Source organism: Canis lupus, chromosome 2, assembly GCF_003254725.2.
Source record: "Canis lupus dingo isolate Sandy chromosome 2, ASM325472v2, whole genome shotgun sequence".
NCBI lineage: Eukaryota > Metazoa > Chordata > Mammalia > Carnivora > Canidae > Canis > Canis lupus.
The window spans coordinates 11,562,360-11,586,108 of record NC_064244.1 but is presented as its reverse complement, the minus strand read 5'-3'; the positions used below and the strand labels follow the sequence as shown (position 1 = coordinate 11,586,108).

The 23,749-nt window shown below is 34.6% G+C and overlaps 1 protein-coding gene and 1 pseudogene across 1 annotated transcript in view; one reads left to right on the top strand and one right to left on the bottom strand.

The window, feature by feature from the left end:
* PLXDC2 (plexin domain containing 2) overlaps nt 1-23,749 on the top strand; it is a 510,869-nt gene that overhangs the window by 9,000 nt on the left and 478,120 nt on the right. The window contains exons 2-3 of the mRNA XM_025464029.3: nt 2,060-2,145; nt 4,392-4,455. The gene's annotated coding sequence lies outside the window, so the exon portion shown is untranslated. The remainder of the gene's footprint in view (nt 1-2,059; nt 2,146-4,391; nt 4,456-23,749) is intronic.
* LOC112670429 (U6 spliceosomal RNA) lies at nt 11,098-11,192 on the bottom strand (annotated as a pseudogene).

Sequence of the window (23,749 nt, the reverse complement as noted above, 5' to 3'; positions counted from 1 at the left end):
TAAGACCTTTGTGCCAGCAACTTCTACCTGTTTCATGTCTTGTTTGTTTGTTTGTTTTTATCGTCTGTCTCCTAGCCACTGCTGGAACATAGGTTGCATGAAGACAGAGGCTTGTTAGAACTCTCCACCCATTTCACGCAGTCCTGGAACAGGACCTGCCTAAACCCTGGTAGTGCTCAGTATTGTTGAATAAACAAATGCATTTCTTATTTATGAGGCTATGCGTTTTTATTATTTTTTATGATAGTTTACACTACATTTTAAATATTCTGAATATTCTGCATTAAATATGGATTGCTTTTGAATGTTAAAAAATTTCCATTTAGTGACAACATTAAATAATTTGTAGTGTATAATTATGAAGTCCGAAGGTAACTAATTAGTTAAAGTCTACTAATATTGTGCAGTAGCACTTATGTAAGATATGGACTAGGACTGTCAGGGAGCAAACATCAGGCACTCATTATAACCTCAAGTTCATAATCCAAAATGGGAAGTAAGAAAAAACTATATTCTAACCCAGACTTTAGTAATTATTAACAAAGATATATAAATTAGATGTGAATGGCTACTATATATACACTATGTAATCCCACACACACTTCATGCAACTAGTATATTATAACATATAATCATGGCCTCCCATGTAGTTGCTGTATAGACAAAATCATGCAGTCACCTTTTCTTACACCAAGAAGTTTCTTCCATCCTGATTCACCTTTTTTGTCATTATTTACTCCAAAAGCAATTCAAAAACAAAACCAAAGAACCAACCAACCAACCAACCAACAAACAAAACAATTAATAAAGAAAACCGCTCTCTCTGAAGCAAGTTTCCAGGCATTTCTATTACTATCCAGGTATTGGGGAAGTTCTTTTCCAATACTCTGCCTAACTTAGGAATGCTACTTAGCTTACATCAGAGGAAATGAATGGCAAGTGATATAGGCTGATTAATCTGCCTTTTTACAGGGTAGCAGCCTCAGGAAAAGGCACCATTAGAAAATCAAAGCAGAAAAACTTTAAGGGCTCCAAAGTGCTCTAGAGATAAGGTATAAGTGAATTTAAAAGGGAAACATTTAATAGCTTTAGTTTATCTTAGAGAATAAATGCTTCATGATGTTGAAAGGTGTTTAGTAAGCTGTTTATTTATAAGAACCAAAACTAATATCATATTAAGCATTGCAAAATTTAATGTTACAGTGTTACTTTAAGTTTGCTTTGATGATTCTTTTTTATTTTTCCAATCCTTGAAAGGTATTTGTAGCTATAGTTTTATTAATATGAGGCATTCTCAGAATTCTAGATATAAACTACTTAATAATAATAGATAGTATTTATTGTGCAAACACTATAGTGTGCAAAGATTAAAAGATAGTTAATATCTTATTTTTCCAATATCCTTTATAAAGCCTAATTCTGGCTGTCTGCATCTTAAGTAGTTAGTACATATTTGTTCTGCTGTAATATTGAGAAAAAACGGTATTGGGAATTATAAGTGAAAATATGATTCTTAACTCTCACTTATTAAATGGAACAACATGGTTGGTTTTTCATAGACTACATAACTGCTAAGGTTTCCCCCAGCTATAAATCCTTCAGTTTTCTTTTTTCGTTTCTCTCTTTCTTCCTCTCTTTCTTTCTTTCCCTCTCCTCCCTCCTTCCATCTCCTTTTCTCTCTCTTTCTCTCTCTCCCTCTCTCTCTCTCCACCCCTCCCCCTTCCTTCTTCCTTTCCGTCCTCCTTTCTGTATCTATGAGCACACTTGCTTCTTTTGGATTATATTCATCCATTCAACCCCCACTGGTAGGCTACCAACCACTGTTCCATTCACTGGGATTCAGCAGGGAAAAAGATAAGAATAGTGAATAACCAAGTTGTTGAATTCTCATGGACTTCAGGGTTTGTAACCCCTTGAAGGAAGACTGCCTCCTCATTTATATGTTCTTTCACGGCCTGAAGGAGGGCATTTACTCTGTTGATATTTTAAGGGAAATGCATTAATGAATGTAGAACTGAATGAATGAATGAATGATGAAGTGAACTTTTGACCCCTTCAGGTTTGAAAAAGCAGCCCTGTCTCTGATGAATTATAATCAAAGGAACACTGGATGGACCCAGAGAGATCAAACCTAGGAGACAAAAGGTATGTAATCATAAGCAATTTCTTTTTTTTTTTTTCATGTGTTCATCTTCTATGGAAAATTTCATTTTCACAAATTATGCACCAACATCACTAAACAACCTTCAGTACTCTGATTTCAGACCTTCATATTCAGATGAGAAACATTTCCAGCTGTCACAAAAATTCTTCTCAGGCTATGTATGGTTCAGTTCCAGTAACATCACCATTTATGTGCACCAGTTTTTGTAACTATTTTAATATCATTGCATTTTGTCCTTATCACTTTAAGAAAAATATGAAAACCAGGAACAAATGTGATGATTCAGCTGACAAGAAGTATTACTCTCATAAATCTAATTAATAGGTTTTAGATAACAATGGAAAACATTCTAAGTTAAAAAATTATATCTATCAAGATTCTCATTAGATTTAAGCAAGTCTACCATGCATTTGATTGTCAAATTAAAACAAAAAATATTAACATGTATGTAATATTGGAATTTTATCATTGAAAACTGGATCTAACAAAAAAGAGATAGCTATTTTTCCTTCTTTAAACTCTCTGGGAAGACAAACTCTTTGTATCTTTTGACTATTATTTGACTACTGCAGGTGAGGCATTCATACACGATTTCAGAAATGTACTAAGTATAACTAAAAATAGACCCATAAATGGGAGTATCTGGTAGCTAGTTGGTTGTAGTAGCTCGCTTCTCCCCAAAAGCAAGTATCCCTCCCTTTATCTCTTCCTTTCTTTTTCTTCTCGCTTTTATTGTTCCTCTGTGCTGTGTGTGTGTGTGTGTGTGTGTGTGTGTGTACACTAGGCCTGTTAGTGATACCAAAAGTATCCACAGGCAATACACACCCGGGCATAGATCTAGAGAACCTAGAGTAGGTTGGCCTCTGCCATGAATTTTAAATATTCAGAGGTTCTGGAACCTATATGCTACTTCTCTCATTTTCAGAAAGCTCCAGAGACTTGAGGAGATTTGTTAACCTTAGATAGCTTGACTAGTGTAGCATAGCATACTGAAAAATGTATATGTGTGCTTGCACTGAATTAAAAACTTGGCTCTGTCATTGTTCATTCATATAACTGTGAGCTAGTTCCTTAACCACAAAGAAAGTCAGTTTCCTCATTTATAAAATGTGTATATGATCACTCAATATCACTGTGTAGATTGCAAAGACATATGTATGTGAAGCATCTGGCATATAGCAGGCACTCAGTAAATATTGTTACACTAATTATACTGTGTTGGAGTAAATTACTGTTATGTTTAAGGCATGGATACAGTTTAATGACTGTATTCTCTCTTCAAAAAACCTTAAAAATTAAAAGGAAAATAATTGCCTTTCCATATTTTCACCTGATCCTTAAGAAAGCATTAATCAAGGGCCACCGGGGTGGTTCAGTCAATTAAGCATCTGACTCTTGATTTCACCTGGGGTCATGGCCTCAAGGTCGTGGGATCAAGCCCAATGTCGGGCTTTATGCTCAGTGTGGAGTCTGCTTGTCCCTCTCCCTTCTACTCAGCCCCTCCCCCTACTTGCACACACGTTCTCATGCTGTCTTTCCAAAATAAATAAATAAACTTGAAAAAAGAAGAAAGCATTAATCAGTTCCTAAATGTTCAACAATGGAGTCTTGGGAGTCAGGGACAAATACTAAAGTAATTAAAACAGTGAATAAGTTCATTGTTAAAGCAAATCCCTTCTTTTTTTTTTTTTTTTAGATTTTATTTATTTATTCATGAGAGAGAGAGAGAGAGAGAGGCAGAGGGAGAAGCAGGCTAAATGCAGGGAGCCCGACGTGGGACTTGATCCAGGGACCCTAGGACCACGCCCTGGGCTGAAGGCAGGCACTCATCTGCTGAGCTTCCCATGCGTCCCAAAGCAAATCCCTTCTTAAAAGTAAGACAATGTATATTACAGTGTATGTTAACTACCTGGAATGTAAATAAAAATTTAAAAAAATAAGAGAACGAACAAGATGTTTATAATCTTTTTATTATCTGGGCAGCCCGGGTGGCTCAGCAGTTTAGCGCCGCCTTCAGCCCAGGGTGTGATCCTGGAGACCTGGGATCGAGTCCCACTTCAGGCTCCCTGCGTGGAGCCTGCTTCTCCCTCTGCCTGTGTCTCTGCCTCTCTCTCTGTGTCTCTCATGAATAATTAAATAAATTTAAAAATAATAATAATAATGTTCTTATTATCCAAAGAAACCAAAACGGTACTGACGCATGACCACTCTCATTATCTGTACTTAGTGAAACAAGAAAACTCCCCAGAAAGATTGGAATTCAAAGGATTTATATTTGAAAATGAAGAATGGTAAGTATTGAATGTCTGCTTCTTTCATTTACCTTGCACTGTAAAAAACCTTTAAATATTCCAGGGGGAGGCATGGGGTAACCATAAAACTACTAAAAACCAACAGCCAATGGAAGAATATGGATCATTTCATTTCTTTAAATGAACTTAACTGCTTTCTTCAATTGATTTCCTTTTCTCTTCCCAAAATTGTTTTTTTTCCTCTTCTGTCATGGATAATGACTTATTTCCCAACATTTCAGAACTCTTCTTTCAACTCTTTTGTTTTTTATCCTTCCTCGTGATTTTTCTCTTTTCATTTGTAGTTAATCTGCTGGTTCTACACTGTAAGATATAAAGACAATTCAAAAACATCCTAAGCCTAGTAACAACATTGCCAAACAGATGAAATACAAGCTCTGAAGACCAAATCATGTACATGCAAACTGTTGGTCATTTAAAAGCAATGGGCAGATAGAGAAAAAATCAATCTGCATTGTTTTTTCTGGTTTTTCTTTTTTTTATGAAGGTGAAAGATTAGGTCTTCAATGATGGATGGGGTAAGAAGTGAAGATGCAGTAAGAGGTTGGATGTAGAGGCACCTGGGTGGCTTGGTTAGTTAGGCATCTGACTTTTGGTTTTGTCTCAGGTCGTGATCTCAGGGAGCCCCACATCAGGCTCCATGCTCAGTGGGGAGTCTGCTTGAAGATTGTTTGTGCCCCTCACTCTACTCATGCGAGCTACATGTACTCTCTCTCATTCTCTCTCTCAAATAAATAAATCTTTTTTAAAAAGAGGTTAAATGTACATTTTGGGTAAAGTTAATGGCATGAGCAAATAAAGACAAAAAAAATACAGATTTTGGCATAAAGAACAAGTAGTTTAATTTCAGGGCTACTGGGAGAAAAGCCTAGAAAGATGGACAATACTAAGGATAGCTTTGAATGCAGCCTAAGTAAACTCTCATGAGTTTCTGAGAACAGAAAGAGCATAACATCTCCAATAAATTATTCTGGGAATACAGAGGAGAAGGATTGTAGGCAGAACTATAATTACGAATACTTGTAAACAATCTAGGCCTAAGATTTTAGGTGCCCAAATAGGAAATTTGTAAAATGGGGAACAATGTTAGTGATAGAATGGAAAGAAGGTGAAATTAAAAATGTGAGTTCATAAACACAAAAACTTCTCAAACTAGTGGGCCATAGGGAATGGTACTGGCATTAAAAGGGATAGTGAAGTCAGAAGTGGGAGTTTAGGGGTGGGAAGAGGACATGACAAGTGCAGGGTGAGTCATATTGGTGCTGGAATGTCAGAATAACCAAATGGTACCATAGTTCTTGGGAGAGTTATGGTAAAATGAGGATGTAATCTTATATTTTCCTTGTAGTGAACATGAGCTTCATAGTGTCAATATGGTTTTCTCCATTGTAAAGATCCCAATAAAGGCAAGAATGAAACAAGAAATAGGTAGGGGCATAAATCTTTATCATCAAAAATCATTAAATACAGAGTCAACATCAAAGTGAGAAACTGTTGCTTTAGCACTTGAGTAGAAGGATTTCTGAATACCTTCTAACTGAAAGCATTTATATTCCCCACATAGGAAAACAGTGGCTGTTTATAAAGGGTATCTTTAAAGAAGGCCAACTAAAAATGAGGACCCAATAAATATTTGTTGAGTGAATGTATGTATGTTCATGTTTTTTTAAGGTCTGATAATCAATCTAGGGGGAGAAAGAGGAATCTCATGGCCCCTGAATTTCTTTCTTTTTTTTATTATAGTAAAATATACATGATGTAAAATTTAACATTTTAACCGTTTTTACATGTACAATTCAGTGGCATTAATTATAATAACAGTATTGTACCATCATCACTATTTCCAGAACATTTTCATAATACAGAAACTCTTTATTAATTCCCCATTCTTCCCTTCCCCCAGCCCCTGACAACCTCTAATCTACTTTCCGTGTCTATAGATTTGCCTGTTCTGGATATTTCATATTAGTGGAATCATATAAACACATGATAGGGTATTTTCTTTTCACCTCATTGTGGTAAGAATACGTAACATGAGCTCTGTCCTCCTAACAAATTTTTTTGTGGGTACAATGCAGTATTGTTGACTATAGGTATGGTGTAGTACAGATCTCTAGAGCTTATTCATCTTTTTTTTCTTTTTCTTTTTCTTTTTAAAGATTTATTTATTTTAGAGGGGGAAAGAGAGAAAGGGTATGAACATCAGGAGGAGGGACAGAGGGAGAGGGAGAGAGGGACTCCTCAAGCAGACTCCCTACTGAGCACAGAGCCCAACATGGGGCTTGATCCTAGGACACTGAGATCATGACCTGAGCTGAAATTGAAAGTTGGGCATTTAACTGATTGAGCCACCCAGGTACCGCAAGAGCTTATTCATCTTACTTAACTGAAACTATATCTCTTGCTTAATAACCCCATTTCTTCCTTCCCCTAACCCCTGGTAACTGCCATCCCAGTCTTTGATATTATGAATTTGACTATTTTAGATAACTCATATAAATGGAATCATGTGATAGTTGTCTTTATTTCATGACACCCCATTTCCTAAAAAAAAAAAAGTAATCTGGACAAAATGTCAGAGGGACACTTTAGTTATACTTATGCTGAGAATACTTATCTAAGCACTTACTGTCTCTGATAGAAAATAATACTGTATTTCTAGTTGTTTTAGCACTTACAGCATGCCTTTATATTGTTTCATTTTTACAAACCTCCTGTGAGGTAGGACAGAAATAACTATCTACATATCATAGATGAAGTGTTGCTCAGAAGTACTAGATGGCCTCTTCCAGAACACATAACTGATAAACTATTCTCAGGTCTCAGATCTTTTGATTGAAACTAGAAACAAGAAACAAATAATAACAAGGAAATAGCCATATCAGTTATTTAGAGGTATCAATGATTGAGATTAAAAAAATGTGGACTTGAACATTTCCGTTTTCAAGCAAGATACAACTTCCATATAAAACTATAAAACATTCCTAAGTAAAAAAAATTATCTGATGAGTATTTAACTGTACCTTAGTTAATACTATTGTTATTGCCTTGGAAATATAATCAGAAACTATCCACATATTAAAATACCAAAATTATAGTTGATAATATCATAAATCAGAATTTACCAACATTTCGAAAATATAGGTGCCTTCTCAAATCTTCTCTCCTTTTTTTTTTTTAAGAGAGAGAGTGGGAGGAGGGGCAGGGAGAGAGAGAGGGAGAGAGAGAGAATCTTAAGGACACATAACTGACTGAGCCAACCACCCACTCATCAAATCTTGTTTTTTAGAAGTCCTCAATAATAATAAAAAAAATGAATAATTGTCATGGAGCAAAAATACATAAAATAATGGATGCCTTTCAGAAGGTTACCTAGTTTTCAAATGTCTGATGTATATTTGAGAAGAAATTGAGACTTGCTTATATTTTCTCACCAAATGTGAAGGGAAAGTCTTGGGGAGACTTAAGCCAAGAGGACATAGTTGGCTATGGTAACCATATAGTTGAATTTCTTCAAATTTTGATTTTTAATCTTTAAACTATAATATTCTTTAATAGTTACACTTGGTGATTTCAACACAATATTCATTGCAATAGAAAAAAGTAAAATCAAGTAGAACAGTGTATTCAGTTCTTTGGTCTTTGTTAATCTCATTTGTGGGACGCCTGATTGTTTAGATCAGAAAGTTGAAAGTTGAATGCCAGTCATTTGGTGTGTTCCAGCCCTGCACTCTCTGATTTAAAGAAAATTTGAAACAATGCAACATCAGCACGTTTCTTCTAAAATTTAAGAGTACATGATCTCGGATACCCGGGTAGCTAAGCAGTTGAGCATCTGCCTTCAGCTCAGGGCATGATGCTGTATCTGGGGATCAAGTCCCACATTGGGCTCCCTGTGAGGAGCCTGCTTCTCCCTCTGCCTATGTCTCTGGCTCTCCCTCTGTGTCTCATGAATAAATAAAATCTTTAAAAAAAAAAAAGGAGTATGTGATCCATAAAAAGGAAATGGCAAAGTATAAATCAGCTAGACTAAAACTTTTGTTTACTAATGATTGATTTCCCTGGTTTGCTTCTTTTCTAAAGATGGCTGATATCTGTGTGATTTCCAGAAAAACAAGTGGAGAAATTCTAGCCTAAAGTCACATGATAATTGTGTCAGAACTTCATGTAACATACTAAAGCATGCACTTCAGACAGAGGTTTATACTTATGCAGTTTAAATACGATCATCGATAAGAAAATATTTTTGTAAAAGGCCAATTCACTTTGTAGTCAATTCTACCTGAATATGTGAATATATCTTATATATATGTATATGTAAAATTATGTAATTTAAAGAGACTGTTTTCCCACTGGTTTATTCCTACAACACTTAGACAGATTGTCATGTTGTTTTTTGTTTGTTTTTCATGGCACCATCAATTAACAACTACATTCATTTGAATCAATCTCCAAAACATCAGTAAAACAATACCTGGTAATTGAGACAAAAATATAGGAGTGGTAAGGGTGGGGATGGTTTATAAAGAAAGCAAGGCTAATTAATAATCTCCAGCCTTACCACTTCTCATCAAGTGTTTTCTTCTCAGTCAACTTGGGGACTTGGGTAGAGTGGATTTCGATAGGCAGATCTTTAAGCAATCTCCAGGGATGCCTGGGTAGCTCAATGATTGAGCATCTGTCTTTGGCTCAGGTCATAATCCCAGGGTCCAAGGATTCAGTCCTACATTGGGCTCCCCGCAGGGAGCTGCTTCTCCCTCTGCCTTTATCTCTGCCTCTCTCTCTGTCTCTTGTGAATAGATAAGTAAAATCTTAAAAAAAAAAAAAAAAAAGAAAAGGAAAAAAAGAAAAGAAAAGAAAAGAAAGCTCCAATAAAGGAGAAACTCTCTATCAAGTTTTCTCATGTGGTCTCAGCACCTAGGACAGAAACTGGCCCATAATAGGATCTTACCACTCATTCAACAGTTATTTACTGAGTGCTTACGTAAGCACTCACATTTGCACTTACAATGCATACTGTGTAAGCATTTACAAGGAAATGAAAAAATATATTTTGTTGAACAAAACATATGGCATTTCTTGTCCTTTGGAATTTATATTTCAGTTGGGGATGAGGAAATATAAGCATTAAAAAAAAAATACCCTTAGAATACCAAAAGGTGCTGTGCTATGAAAAAATAGGAAGATTGGGAGTATAGAAATGGATCAGCTGAGATTTTAAATGGGTGATCAGGATAGGCCTCAGTGAGCAAATCTGAAGAAATGAGGGTGTGAACCACATGAATATCTGGGAGGAGCATATTCCAGGCAGAAGAAATCACAAGTGACAAGGTCCTGAGGTGGGGATGAGGCTAGTGTTTTGTAGGAACAATAACAGGCCTGTGTAGTGAGCCGAATAAAAATGAGGTTTGTTTAAATAGGTCATATTAGGGGCAACATATGGTGTAGAGTTGAATTAAATGGGGGAAACAGTGTAGGGTTTTAAGCAGAGGAGAAATCTGGTTTATGTTTTAAGCAGATCACTTTGGCTGCTGTGCTGAGACTTAGGTGGAGGTGAGGATAGAAGCAGGGAGGCCTGTAAGGAGACTCTTGGAATTAACCAGGCAAGAGATGATGGTTTAGATCAGGCTGTGAAATCGGTGAGAAGTTCACAAGCCTATTCTTTTTACAGATCATGGTGGAAGGCGTTTTGTTCATGGCACTGTCCTAAGCTCTTTAAATATTGATATGCTCTTATTTGCTTATAAAATGTCCTAGGCTGAATAATGTCCCTGCCTCTGCCCAAACATGCCCACATCATAATCCCCAGAACCTGTGAGTATATTACTTTACATGGAAAAACAGACTTTGCAGATTTGGTTAATTTAATACATCTGGAGTTGGATACATTCTCCTGGATAATTCTAGTAGGCAAGTGTCATCATAAGGGTCTATATAGGAGAGAGGAAGGAGGGTCAGAATCAGTGGTAAGAGACATGAAGATGGACACAAAAGGTTGGAATGATGTGAGCAAGAGGCTGAGACCCAGCACATGCAATAGCTTCTAAAACCTGAAAAAATAAAAATATTCTCCTCAGAGGGAATACAGCCCTACTGACATTGTGATTTTTCCCAGTGAGGCCCATTTTAGACTTCTGATCTATAAAATTACACAATAATAAATATGTGTTGTTTTAAGCCACGAAGTCGGTGGTAATTTTTTTACAGCAGCAGTGGGAAACTAATACAATAAACAAGATTCCCAAATAAATACATAATAATCATGTTACTGTACTATAATTTACTTAGCTGTTCCTATATTCAAATTTTATATTGTTTCCAATTTTCCCTATGATAAATATTGTGTAAGGGGATATTGTTATGAATAAGTCTTGGCACACACCTCTGATAATTTTCATAGGTTTGGAAATTGAAGGACTACTATGATGATAGATTTTTCTAATTTAAAATACAGAGAAAGTAGAGAGAATCATCCAACACTACATTCACACACCAAGATTTTTGTTACCACTGGTGTTTTATATAATGAAATGAATAAAATATAAGTGGTAGAGATTAATACTCTTTAAGCTCCCTTGCCATCCTGCTTCCCCACCCCCATCTCTTCCAGGACAAAGACTGACAAATATGGAATGATTCACAAATGTGTGAAACATCCTTGCACAGGAGCTGTGTTAATCTCTGTTCTGTTCCAGTTTTAGAATGCACATATATATTGACAAAGCAAGCACTGGGGTTTTCTTTTAAGAAAAACTTGAAGAAACATTGCCACCGTTTTTTTGTAAGTTATAGCTTATTTATGACAATAACACTTTGAGACTCAAAAATATGTAAAATCTTCTTGAGAGGAAAAGGCAAATATAGGCATTAAGAGAAAGGAGAAAAAGAAAAAGGCTAAAATGAATAATGAACTAATTGTAGCTATTTTTTTCTAATGTGCATTCGATTTTCTGTTTGTCTTATATCCAAAGTATTAAATATAAGTGAAACATATGAAATCTTCAAATTACTCACAAGCTATTACTAATTTTGTCACAGTTCCCAAATTAGTCAAATTGGCTTGTGTTTTGAACTGGGAAGAAAAGGGTATTGTTTCCCATACTGTAACTCTACTGTTTTGTTAGGGTGTCACAGTGGCTACTTTACAATCTAGCTTGAGAATAGGTCTCTTTGTCAAGCTCGGTCATAATTTGGGCAAACCCTCTACTTAAGCAGAACACAACTCAGTTATGAGGATGAAGATTCATTTTTATTGTAGGATATCACAAAACTAGAAATTTGACTTAATGGACTCACCAAAAAAAAAAAAATGTCTTAAGTAAAAAGACTTTCTCAAGATCTGTAACTTTTTTAATAGCTTTTATATCTCAAACTGTATGTATAATGTCAGTTTTTACTGAAACAATCATTTTGATTTATTAGGAAAAGCAATTCTTTTACCTTAGTCAATCTAAACATTGTAATACTTAAATTTCTAGATAATAGAATTTATGTAAGAACCACAAAGTATGAAATACTACCACTGAAAAGATACACATTTTGAATTAATCCCTATAATTTTATAGGGATTAAATATCAAATAAAAACACAATAATGAGGCTAAAACTTTTTGTGCAATACTTGAAACACAAAGTATTTATTTTGTTTCTTATATTTCACAATAAAACCAATAAACTATCTTCTCAGATAAAGATATAGACAGTGTGGTTTGTGTATTAACTTCACTGATAAAAAGATTTTTTAAGAATTAAAATGAATAATAATTAAATAGTAGATGTCTGTTTGTCTCCGTATTACACACAAGAGGTTTTATTTGTAATTAAAAGGCTAATCTTTTTCCTAGGTAGAAATTAATTTCTCTTTAAAATAATGAGAATATATGAATAATGGCCTGTCCCATATAGATATTTTTTACTTATCCTAATCAATAAAACAAAGAGAAAAAAAAAATCCCACAGATATCTCTAAAAAGCCCTGAAAGTGAAACAATGGTTTTAGAATCAAAAGGATTTAAGCTCTGAAAATATGTAAACTCATAACTAAGGAGGAGCTATTTAATAAGATGGGCTTGCCCTCAATTTGCTATTGCTTTCTAAATTCTGAATTACAACACCTCATTATATAAATGAATTTAATCTTAGAGGAATGTGCTTTATAGTTAATTTTTAATTTATGCTTCTTACTCTCTTATCTAATAACACTGACTTCAGAAATTTAGATGCTACAGAAGATTTTTGTTAAAAAATATTATTTTATAAAGGTAAAATTTCTTTTTTTAATCTTCCTGTTGTTTGCCATGAACATTTGAGAGATAGTAAAAAAAAAATCCATTTATATACACATATATGATGAAAGGATCTTTATTGTCATGCCTTTACCCTAGGATACTGTTCCCCAAGTGGGGTATTAGGATGACTTGTATCACTTCATCACCTAAGGAGTTGCCCCCCCCCTTTTTTTAATTCAAATTCAGTTTGCAAACACCCAAGTCTCATCATATCACATACCATCCTTAATGCCTGTCACCCAGTAACCGCATCCCCTCACCCACCTCCCCTCCAGCAACCCTCAGTTTGTTTCCTAGATTTAAGAGTCTCCCATGATTTGTCCTAATGACCTTCTTAAAAATGAGTTTCCCACATTCCACCCCGACTCAGACTCGTTGAATCAATTCAGCAGGCAGGGGTGTGGATGAGAAACGTGTGTATAAAACAGGCATACTTAGCAATACTGTTGGAGATAGTTCAATAGTGATATTAAAGCAACCCTCCTTTAGGAGCTAATGTCACATTTTTCTAAGATTTATTCTATAGACTTTAAAGTACACATTCATCTAATGTCAGATGTATGCCTATCATGTGTTTTGTAAGTACTAAGTTTAGATTGATGATTGACATTTTGTGGAACCGCCCATAATGATGACAATAATTAAGGTTTTTAAATACCACTAAATTAGCTCAATTCCTACTTTGATTGTAGTCCATTCCAAGCTACTTAGTTGTCGACTGTTGAACACACTTACTTGACTGACAACACTGGATTTGTCATTATGCAACAGTGATATTCTTCTTTATTTCATGTCCTCCTTTGATAAACAAAACCTTACTCATTTATCATGAAAATTCTGATATGACTCTTTCCAGTTTGTGCCAGCTGCATCCCAACTCCAGTTAAGGATGTGACCATTTTTGTATTCCCATTAGCTGAGAAGATTTTTTTTTTTGTAATTTGTGTTTTCAAAAGTAGATTTTCTTTGTTTCCCCAATACAAAATTATAATATTATTTTTTTCTTGTCATTATAGCCTCCTTTCCCCCAATTATCCCCGAGTCTTACAAGAACTCATCCTGTTGAGAAATGCATTTATATAAAACACAATCATGCTTAGAGTAAAAATTCAGGTACTGATTCAAATTGTCATTATTTATCTTAGACCCAATTTTATGGCTTACAGAATTGACTCCACAAGTCATGAGGTCAGTTGATGATGCTAGGACTTTGGGGTATTACTTGGAACAGAGAAAGAGATCATCATATTGCAACTTCATGACAGTTTTCTCTGTATATCTTTCTGTCCTTTATCTGAAATCATTCTTTTATGCTATCTCCAGAAACTTGCTACACACTATGTCATGTGTCAGTCATCCATGGTCATCACTTGCTAATGCGTTTATGGCTACCTAGACCATGCTCCATCCTCATAACTTCGGAAGATCTTCTGAGTCTTTAAAATGTAACCTCTTGATTTTTTACCTTTCAAGGTACTTCTCTTCACTCCAGCAGGATTCTTCTGTTCCTCCTACCTCCGTACATTCTCTGCATCCAGGTTCAGACATCACCAGCCTATCTATCATTATATCCTCTGTACTATGATACAAACCTTTCTGGTTGGACTTTGATCTTGGTTGACCTTCATCAGGTACATTGAAAAGTTAGCCCTCAGTCCCTATAAAGTATAGCTCTTTACTTGCCATGTTGCACAAAACACAAAGCTCAAATGGTCTTTTCAGGGTTAATAGAAAACATTTCAAAAAAAAAAAAAAAAGAAAACATTTCTTAGTACATAAAATAAGGAAAAGTAAGCAGCTATTATAATCATCCAAATCCAATACATTAGAAAGCTCTTACCCGTAAGTGTCAGAGGATTTAGGGGTTATGGAATATTTACAAACTACATAATGATAATATCAGGTAGCATTTATTATGTGGGGAAGCTACTTATTTTTTGAAGGTCCCAAATAGATTTTTTTTTCTTTATTTATTTATGATAGTCACACAGAGAGAGAGAGAGAGAGAGAGGCAGAGACACAGGCAGAGGGAGAAGGAGGCTCCATGCACCGGGAGCCCGACGTGGGATTCGATCCCGGGTCTCCAGGATCGGCCCTGGGCCAAAGGCAGGCGCCAAACCGCTGCGCCACTCAGGGATCCCTGAAGGTCCCAAATAGAAATAGAAATCCAAAATTTCAACACCTAAGGGAAAGATATAGAAAGAATAAAGGATAAAAAGATAGAAAAATGAACTGAAACTAAAATGCTACTAGAAAACTTAATATAAGAAAGTCACTGAAATATTTTCAAAGTGACATATCAGGAATAGAAAGTAGCAAATAGCTAAAACCAGTGAGGCAGTACCAAAAAACCAATACGGAGAAAAATCTTCCTAAAAATGATTGATGATTTAATCAAGACAACTAGAATTAAATCAGAAGAAGAGAACACACACAGGTAGTAAAATATGTCGGACCAAATTCTGTAGAGCTGGAAAAAAATGGGTTATTGGATTCTTTAATAATAAATGGAATCTTCTAAGTATTAAAGGAAACTAATAGACTTTGCCAGTTATGTACAATTAAGCATTCATTAAAAATACAACATTGCCATTTATTTAAAAAAAATGATGCTCTAAGATTCTAAAGCTTTGATTTGCCTTTGTAATACATAAACTATACTGTGATTTCTCTGTCATTTTAAGTAGGTCATAGAATACCTGAATTTGAATGTTCCTTCATTCTTTTTATGCTGAATTTCAATTAACCCTGTATATTTCAGTGAATTAGCCACAACTAAATAAATACTAATGTTCTATCACAAAAATACAATGGCAAAAAAATTACATTTTTTAAAAATACCTTACTCTGACAAACTTGACAGAAATCTATAGGAAAGCTCAATGTAGAGAATAATGTGGTTATTTTTGTTGTTCTTGTGGTTTATTGTTATAGTATTATTTATTATTTATTAGATCAATGTATCATTATCCCATATATCACTCTGATATATCTTTCACTCTTCTGTTCTGGTTATTAATTGTCTATTCTTATATAGACATTCCATATAGAATGCTAATGCTTGAATGTTTTTGTTTTAACAATTTTTTTTTCTTTTTAATGAATACAATTTCAGTAGTATCGTGAAATAAAAAGGTATTTTATACTCTCCTGGTAATTTATTATAGTATTAACATACTTTACAATATATATGTTATAGAAATATTTTTTCTAGATTAAAATTTCAAATGATATACCTGGACCTTTGGAACACAATGCCTTCTGACCAGGATTTTGCATCTTCCTTTCTTGAAAGGTGCTGGATAGATCTATCTGGTTTTAAACCATTGTGAAAGTAATCTTGTATCCAACTTGACCATATCATCTCTATCAATTCTATTTGAAAGCTATTTTAAGCTTAATTTTTATTAAAATAGGGATTTCCCATTATATTAATTAAACTAATTTCATATATATATTTGTCTACTAATCCTCTTCTAGTACAGTAGAATCTAGTGTTTTTTTAACAGAGCAGGTAGGAACAAAAATATTGTCCTTAACATTAGAAATTTTAGTTCAGATCTGCTGAGGATCATATGTGAACTGAGTATGTTCTCTTACAAAATTGTGGGTTTATTTTTCTTTCTGACCAAAAAAGGAGCATAGTTACTGGTTGACATTAGCTTGTTTTATGTGGGTGTGTAGAAACTTGCTGGAGCCATCAAGTTTCACTTGACTGCGTATACAGCTGAAAGAGTTTTCACCACACCCTTTTCTTGACTTCTCAAGCTTTTACATCACATTGCATAAGCAATCCTACCTCTTACACATGTTGATTTTAATCATCCAAATCCCTTCATGAGGTTTGGCCTTCATTCCTTAATAAAAGTTGCTTGTAGTTGTGATAACCTATTTAACATTTCTCAAATCTAAGTAGTGCACAGTGGTAATTGTGTTACTAATTTTCCTTCCTAATAGTAATAAAATGTATATAGTAAGTCAACTCTATGGTATTTTTTGTTGTTGTTGGAGAATAAAAGAAGAGAGAAGCTATATGGAAATAAAATGTCTAGTAAGAAAAAAATGGTAGTAATATTTTAGGGAACAAAGCAGAGCTTCAGGGGGAAGGAAACCAGATTGCCAGGAAAATCCTGAAACATGTCAATAGAAACGTAGGTTAGAATAAAATATAAAACCAGACTAACAGGATACAAAACAAAACATGCTTATTGCAAAATAAGTGCCAAGCAGGATATATTATCAAGTAGTCCCACCGGCTGAGGGGGAGGCATTCGCATTTCCCCAAATGAGAAAGAGCCACAAGAAACGATGAAGTAAAAACTTTGGAAAGCTGCCACTGGAGATGTTGCACAAAAACCTGGAATGTTTTAGGAGTCTCCTCCCAGTCGGTGGAGGTTTGGGGAGCAGCTGATAAGGCAAGGAGGGCTCTTGCAAGGATTCAAGCATCTGATCTGGATTTCCCTTTGTCTCCAAGTGGACCTCATGTTCCAGCCGAAGCACTTTCTCTCATCTTTCCTCAGTGAAGATACAAAAAAAGGACAGCATATTCACGGATGGGCTTGAATAAGAGTCTTCTGGCAATTTCAGCTTCCTCAACTGTATCATGAAGAACTATTTCTTGAATAAAAGAGAAGGTTTCTTTAGTTTTCTCTTGAGACCCTACCACTCCTCCTTGCTTGTTATAGAAAGCCAGAGATTTTGCATTGTCCCTCTTGGCAGCCCATACATAACTAACACATAGCCTTACATATAGTTGATTGCCGTTAAAAATACTTTGCTGGAAGAGTGAAAGTTGTTGAATATTTGGAAAAAAAAAAAAAAAAAAAAAAAAAAAAACGCCCCCCTGAGCCCTTCCTATTGGCCCGGAGGGAAGCAAGGCTCCACGCTGCACAGGCCAGGTGGGCTTCTCATTGGACAACCCCGGCTGTCAGTCACTAGTCCTTCTGGTGTGTGTTTTGTGATCTTAAAGTTAAGAATAATTACATATTTTTACACAGAATATATTAATATGAAACAAACAAAAAACAGGTAAAAGTTACATTTCAGCTAGCAATCAGATTGTGTCTGTATCCAGCAGAATAGATAAAATTTCACTTTTATCTACATACTAGCCATGTAGATGTGGGATTATAATATATGCTTGTGTCCTAAGGGATTTGTATTCAGTGTAATTTTTTTTCAGTTGCTGATATAATATTCTTTTTTTCCAATGGAGTTCTTGATTGTGTATGTAGACTTATTATAAATGTTCTTGTTAAAATAGTGTCCAATATATGTGAGCAATGAATAGATTGGGGTGGTGGAAGGGGAGGAGGGCAGGGGGTGGGGATGAATGGGTGACGGGCACTGAGGGAGGCACTTGATGGGATGAGACTGGGTGTTATTCTGTATGTTGGCAAATTGAACACCAATAAAAAAAATTTATTTAAAAAATAAAAAATAAAAATAAAAAAATTACGTTAAAAATGAATAGATTAAAAGGTGTTATATACATATAATATAATATTATTATATTAACAGTATTATTATTCAGGTTGAAAAAGAATGAAATCCTAGCACATGCTATAACATGGATGAACTTTCAAGATATCTTGCTAAGTAAAATAATCCATATGCAAAAGGAAAAATGTATGATTCCACTTAAATGAGGTACCTAGAACAGGCAAATTCATAACACAAAAAGTAGAATAGTGGTTACTAGGAGTTGTAAGGAAGGAAGATTGAGAATTATTATTTAATAGATACAGAGTTTCAGTTTGGGATGGATGAAAAAGTTCTGGATATGAATAGCAGTGTTGGCTGCACAGCAATGTGAATTACTTAATGTCAGTGATTTATACATTTAAAAATGGTTAAGATGGAACTTTTATGATATATATCTTACCACAATTTTTAAGAGGAAGCTAGAGAATTTGAAACATCTTGATTTCATTTGAGATCTTAAAGCCATTTCAAGGACAGAGTAAAATCCCACTAGAAAATATGTGGAGAGCACAAAAGAATGGGCTGAGGTCCACAACAATTAGCATTAAAATAGTTTTTATATTAAAATAAAATTGATCATTTAGTGAAAATTTGCATATATGGAAATTTCTATCTCTTTAAGAATCCTATATTGTTTTCTTTATCTGTTCACTTGTTGAAACTGGACTTATTAATAACAGATTTTTGGGGTACCTGGGTAGCTCAATGTCTGACTCTTGATTTTGGCTCAAGTCATGATCTCAGGGTTGTGAGATGGAGCACTGCACTGACTGGGAAGCCTACTTCCCAGTCTGTCTTTCCCAGGCTGCCTAGCTGGCTGGCTGCCTGGCTGACCCAGTCATTTGGATATCTGACTCTAGGTTTGGGCTCAGCTCAGCTCATGGGTTGTGGGATTGAGCCCCAAGGCTGGCTACATGCTTACTGGGGAGTCTGCATGATGGTTCTTATTCTCTGCCCCTCCCCCCTCTTGTGTACTCTCTATGAAATAAATCTTTAAAAAAAAAAAAAAGATGCTCTCTCCTTCTCCCATTGCCTCTCCCCAGCTCATGCTTTAAATAAATAAGAAAATAAATAACTTTTTTTTTTGCTTACAAAGATACCTTTAGAAGAAATCAAGTGAAAAAATAAAATTCATAAATTTAGTTCAATTATATGCTGAGATTTCTAATAAGAAAGAAGCTAAATTCCATGTATGTATGTTTATTTCTCTTTTAAAGATTAAAAGTGAATAATTAAAACTTATGCAACAGGGGCTAAGCAGTGAATAGCATAGCTGTATAGTATTAGAGTAGGGTCCACGAGGCTAATGAATTTAAAAAGTGAACATTTAGCACTATTACATATGTTATATTTTTAAAAGCAATGCATATTAAAGATAAAAGAAAATCAATGTATTTTGTAAATTTCTTGAAACTTTTTCTTAAAACAATATACAAATGTAATCCTATCTACCTTTCTCACATTTTAAAAGAACTAACTTACTTAAATCATGTGTTTTAGCCTTTACATAATGTTCTTCTGTCTGTTATGCTTCATTTTTATTCAGATTTATTTATTTATATCCCTTCTTAATCCCAAACATTTTCAGACTATTTAAAAATGTTCAGGGGTGGATGTCAGCAGAAGCAGTGGAGTAAAAATCTCCAAAAATGTACTCTTCCATAATAGCAACTTACGCAATTATCGAAAGAATCTTTTTACAATTCTGAAAGTTAACCAAAGGCTAACATCAATTAGGGAGTGTTTATTCAAGAAAAAGTGGTTGAATCTCAAGAAGACCAGTAAGGTTTTTTTGCATTTTATCCTGCTTTAGTACTGTCCTCTGTTCTCCAGCTCAGTAGTAGCCATGAAAATTAACAGTCTGCATTCCTGATATACCACGGCAGCCACTGGATGAGCAAATATAACAATCTCTTTCAAAGCCTTATTTCCAAAGAACTCTTAATATCTTACCTGTCTAAACGGCCCCTAGGAAGCCCACTTACAAGGCTAACTTGGGTCACACCCTATACTAAAAGCCTTCTCCCATATGGCACAGTAGAGGGTGAGTAAAGGAGCACTTATAAAAAGAATTATAGGCAAGTGTTTTACCATGACAGTTAACTGGGGAGATTGATAAATGTTAGGGCAAACAATAGACTAACCAAAAATCTTAAAACGAAAAACTAGAAAAGGTATGTCTAATTGGCTTTGTGTAAAACTCCAACATATTCCTGGAAATCTAGAAGGTCTGATGCATATGTAGAATTGTGTGCCTGCGGAAGAAAGACCTTACAAGGTTATAACTGCTCACCTTTGGCTGAACATGAGGCCATACACAAACAGGAAATGAAGGCTTAAGGTGGAGTTGTAAACTGTCTGACTAGGTTTGAAAGCATACAACATATACACAGATCCACTCAGCAAAGAATGAGAGAATTTTGGGTTCCAGTCATTTAAGTAAATCTCTGTCCAATCATTAACAACCACTAGGCTAACTAAATAAAGACTTGAGTGGCCACACATGACAAAGAATGTAGACTTTATGGAATTAATTCTCAAAAGTTACTAAATAAGCAATAGATACATAAAAAAGGGGAACAACAAACCCTGGAGAGTGGGAGATATCTTAATTTACAGAGTTGTCACAATAGACTTATCTATATGCTGCTTTATAAGAGACTCCCTTTAGAAGTAAGGACACACACACACATACACTGCAAGTGAAGAGATGGAAAAATATATTCCATGAAAATGGAAAGAAAGACAGTAAAACTATACTTATATCAGATAAAATAGACTTTAAAACAAACACTGTAATAAAAGACAAGGAAGAGCATTACAGAATGATAAAAGGATCCAGCAAGAAGATATAACATTTATAAATATATATGTACCCAACATAGGAGCACCAAAATATATATAACAAATACTAACAGACTTAAAGGGAAAAATTGGCAGGAATAAGGAAAAATAGTAAGGTAATTTAATACCACATTTGCATCATTGGATAGATCATCTAGACGGAAAATCAGCGGAGAAAATCAGCCTTAAATAACACATTAAACCAGATGGATTTAATAGATACATAAAGAACTTTCCATCCAAAAGGAGCAAAATGCACATTCTTCTTAAGTGTACATGGAACATTCTCCAGGAAAGATCATATGTTAGGTTGCAAAACAAGTCTCCATAAATGCAAGAAGATTGAAACCATTTCAAGCATCTTTTCCAACCACAATGGTAAGAAAGTAGAAATACATTACAAGAAAACTGGGAAAAAATCCACAGAAATGTGGAGATTAAACAATATGCTACTGAGTCATTGAAGAAATAAAAGGAGAAATAAAAAAAATACAGACAAATGAAAACAGAAATATGGCACACCAAATCTATAAGATGCAGCAAAAGTGGTTCTAAGGGGGAAGTTCATAGCAATGCAGGCCTACCTCCAGGAACAACAACAAAATCACAAATAGATCATTTTACTTTATATTGAAAGGAACTACGAAAAGAACAGAGCGTAATGTCAGAAGAATAAAGGAAACAATAAAGATCAGAGCAGAAATAAATGAAGGAGAGACTAAAAAGAAAATAGAAAAGATCAATGAAACTAAGAACTGGTTCTTTGAAAATATAAGTCAGGTTGACAAACTTAATACTAGACTAACCAAGAAATAAAGAGAGGACTCAATAAATAAAATTAGAAATGACAGAGAAGTTAAAACATACCAAAGAAATACAAAGAATCATTAGAAACTATTATAATGATATGCCAACAAATTGTACAATCTAGAAAAAATGGCTACATTCCTAGAAACATATAACTTCCAGGGTTGAATCATGAAGAAAAAGAAAATCTGAATAGGCCAGCTTCTACTCAGCAGATTGAATCAGTAATAAAAAGCCTCTCAACAAACAAAAGTTCAGAATCCTATGATTTCAATAGTAAATCTGTCAAATATTTAAAGATTGAATTCTTATGTTTCTCAAATTCTTAGAAAAATCTGAGGAGGAAGAAATGCTTCCAAACTCATTTTGCAAGGCCAACATTACCCTGTTATAAAAACAGACAAGGGGACCACTCACACACACACACAAATACTGACCAATATGATTTATTAGCATTGATGTAAAAATCCTCAACAAAATATTAGCAAAGAAAATTCAACAATACCTTACAAGAATTATATACCATGATCAACTGGGATTCATTCCAGGGATGCAAAGATAGTTCAACATCTGCAAATCAACATAAACTGCCATATGATTAAAATGAAGGCTAAAAATTGAAAGATCATCTCAATAGATGCAGAAAATATGACAAAATTCAACATCCATTTATGATAAAAAACTTTCAACAAAGTGAGTAAAGAGGGAATGCATCTCAATATAATAAAGGCCATAAATGACAGACTTACAGCTTACATCACAGTGGATGATGAAAAACTGAAAGCTTTTTCTCTAAGATCAGGAATAAAACAAGGATGTCCACTCTTGCCACTTTTCCCCAACATGGTACTATAAGTCTTAGTCACCACAGTAAGGTAAGAAAAATAAATAAAAGGCTTCCAAGTTGGAAAGGAAGAAGTAACTGTCACTATTTGCAGATGACATGATACTGTATTTAGAAAACCCTAAAGTCTCTGCCAAAAAGACCCAAAACAAACCTGTTAAAATTAGTATATTCAGTAAAGCTGCATGCCATAAAATCAGTATGTGAAATTTGTGGTGTTTCTGTACACTAATAATGAACTATCAGACAGAAATTAAGGAAGCAATCCCATTCACATTTGCATCAAAAAGGAACTACATAGGCATCATTTAAACAAGGAAATGAAAGACCTGTACACTGAAAATTATAAGACACTGATGAAATTAGATACAAATGAATGGAAATATATTCCATGTTTATGGATTAGAAGAATTAATATTGTTAAAATGTCTATCCTACCCAAAGCGATCTGGATACTCAGTGGCAATTCTATCAAAAGTCCAACAACATTTTTTACAAAACTAGAACAAATCATCCTGAAATTTCTATAGAACCACAGAAGTCCCTGGACAGCCAAACTATGCTTGAGAAAGAAGAAAAAAACTGGGAATATCATGCTCCCTAATATGAAACTATATTACAAAGGTATAGTAATTATAAACAGTGTGATATTGGCATAAAAACCAACATACTGGGGATCCGTGGGTGGCTCAGTGATTTAGTGCCTGCCTTGAGCCCAGGGCATGATCCTGGAGTCCTGGATCGAGTTCCACATCGGGCTGTATACGTGCATACATACTGCTCCTCGCTCTGCCGGTGTCTCTGCCTCTCTTTCTCTCTGTGTCTCTCATGAATAAATGAAAAAAATATGTATTTAAAAAAAGAAATTCAAAAACCAACATACAGAGCAATAGAATAGAATTGAGAGCCCAGAAAATATGTATATATATATATATATACCTACATATGTATGGACAAACAATTTACAACAGAGGATCCCAAGAACATACAATGGAGAAAAGAGAGTT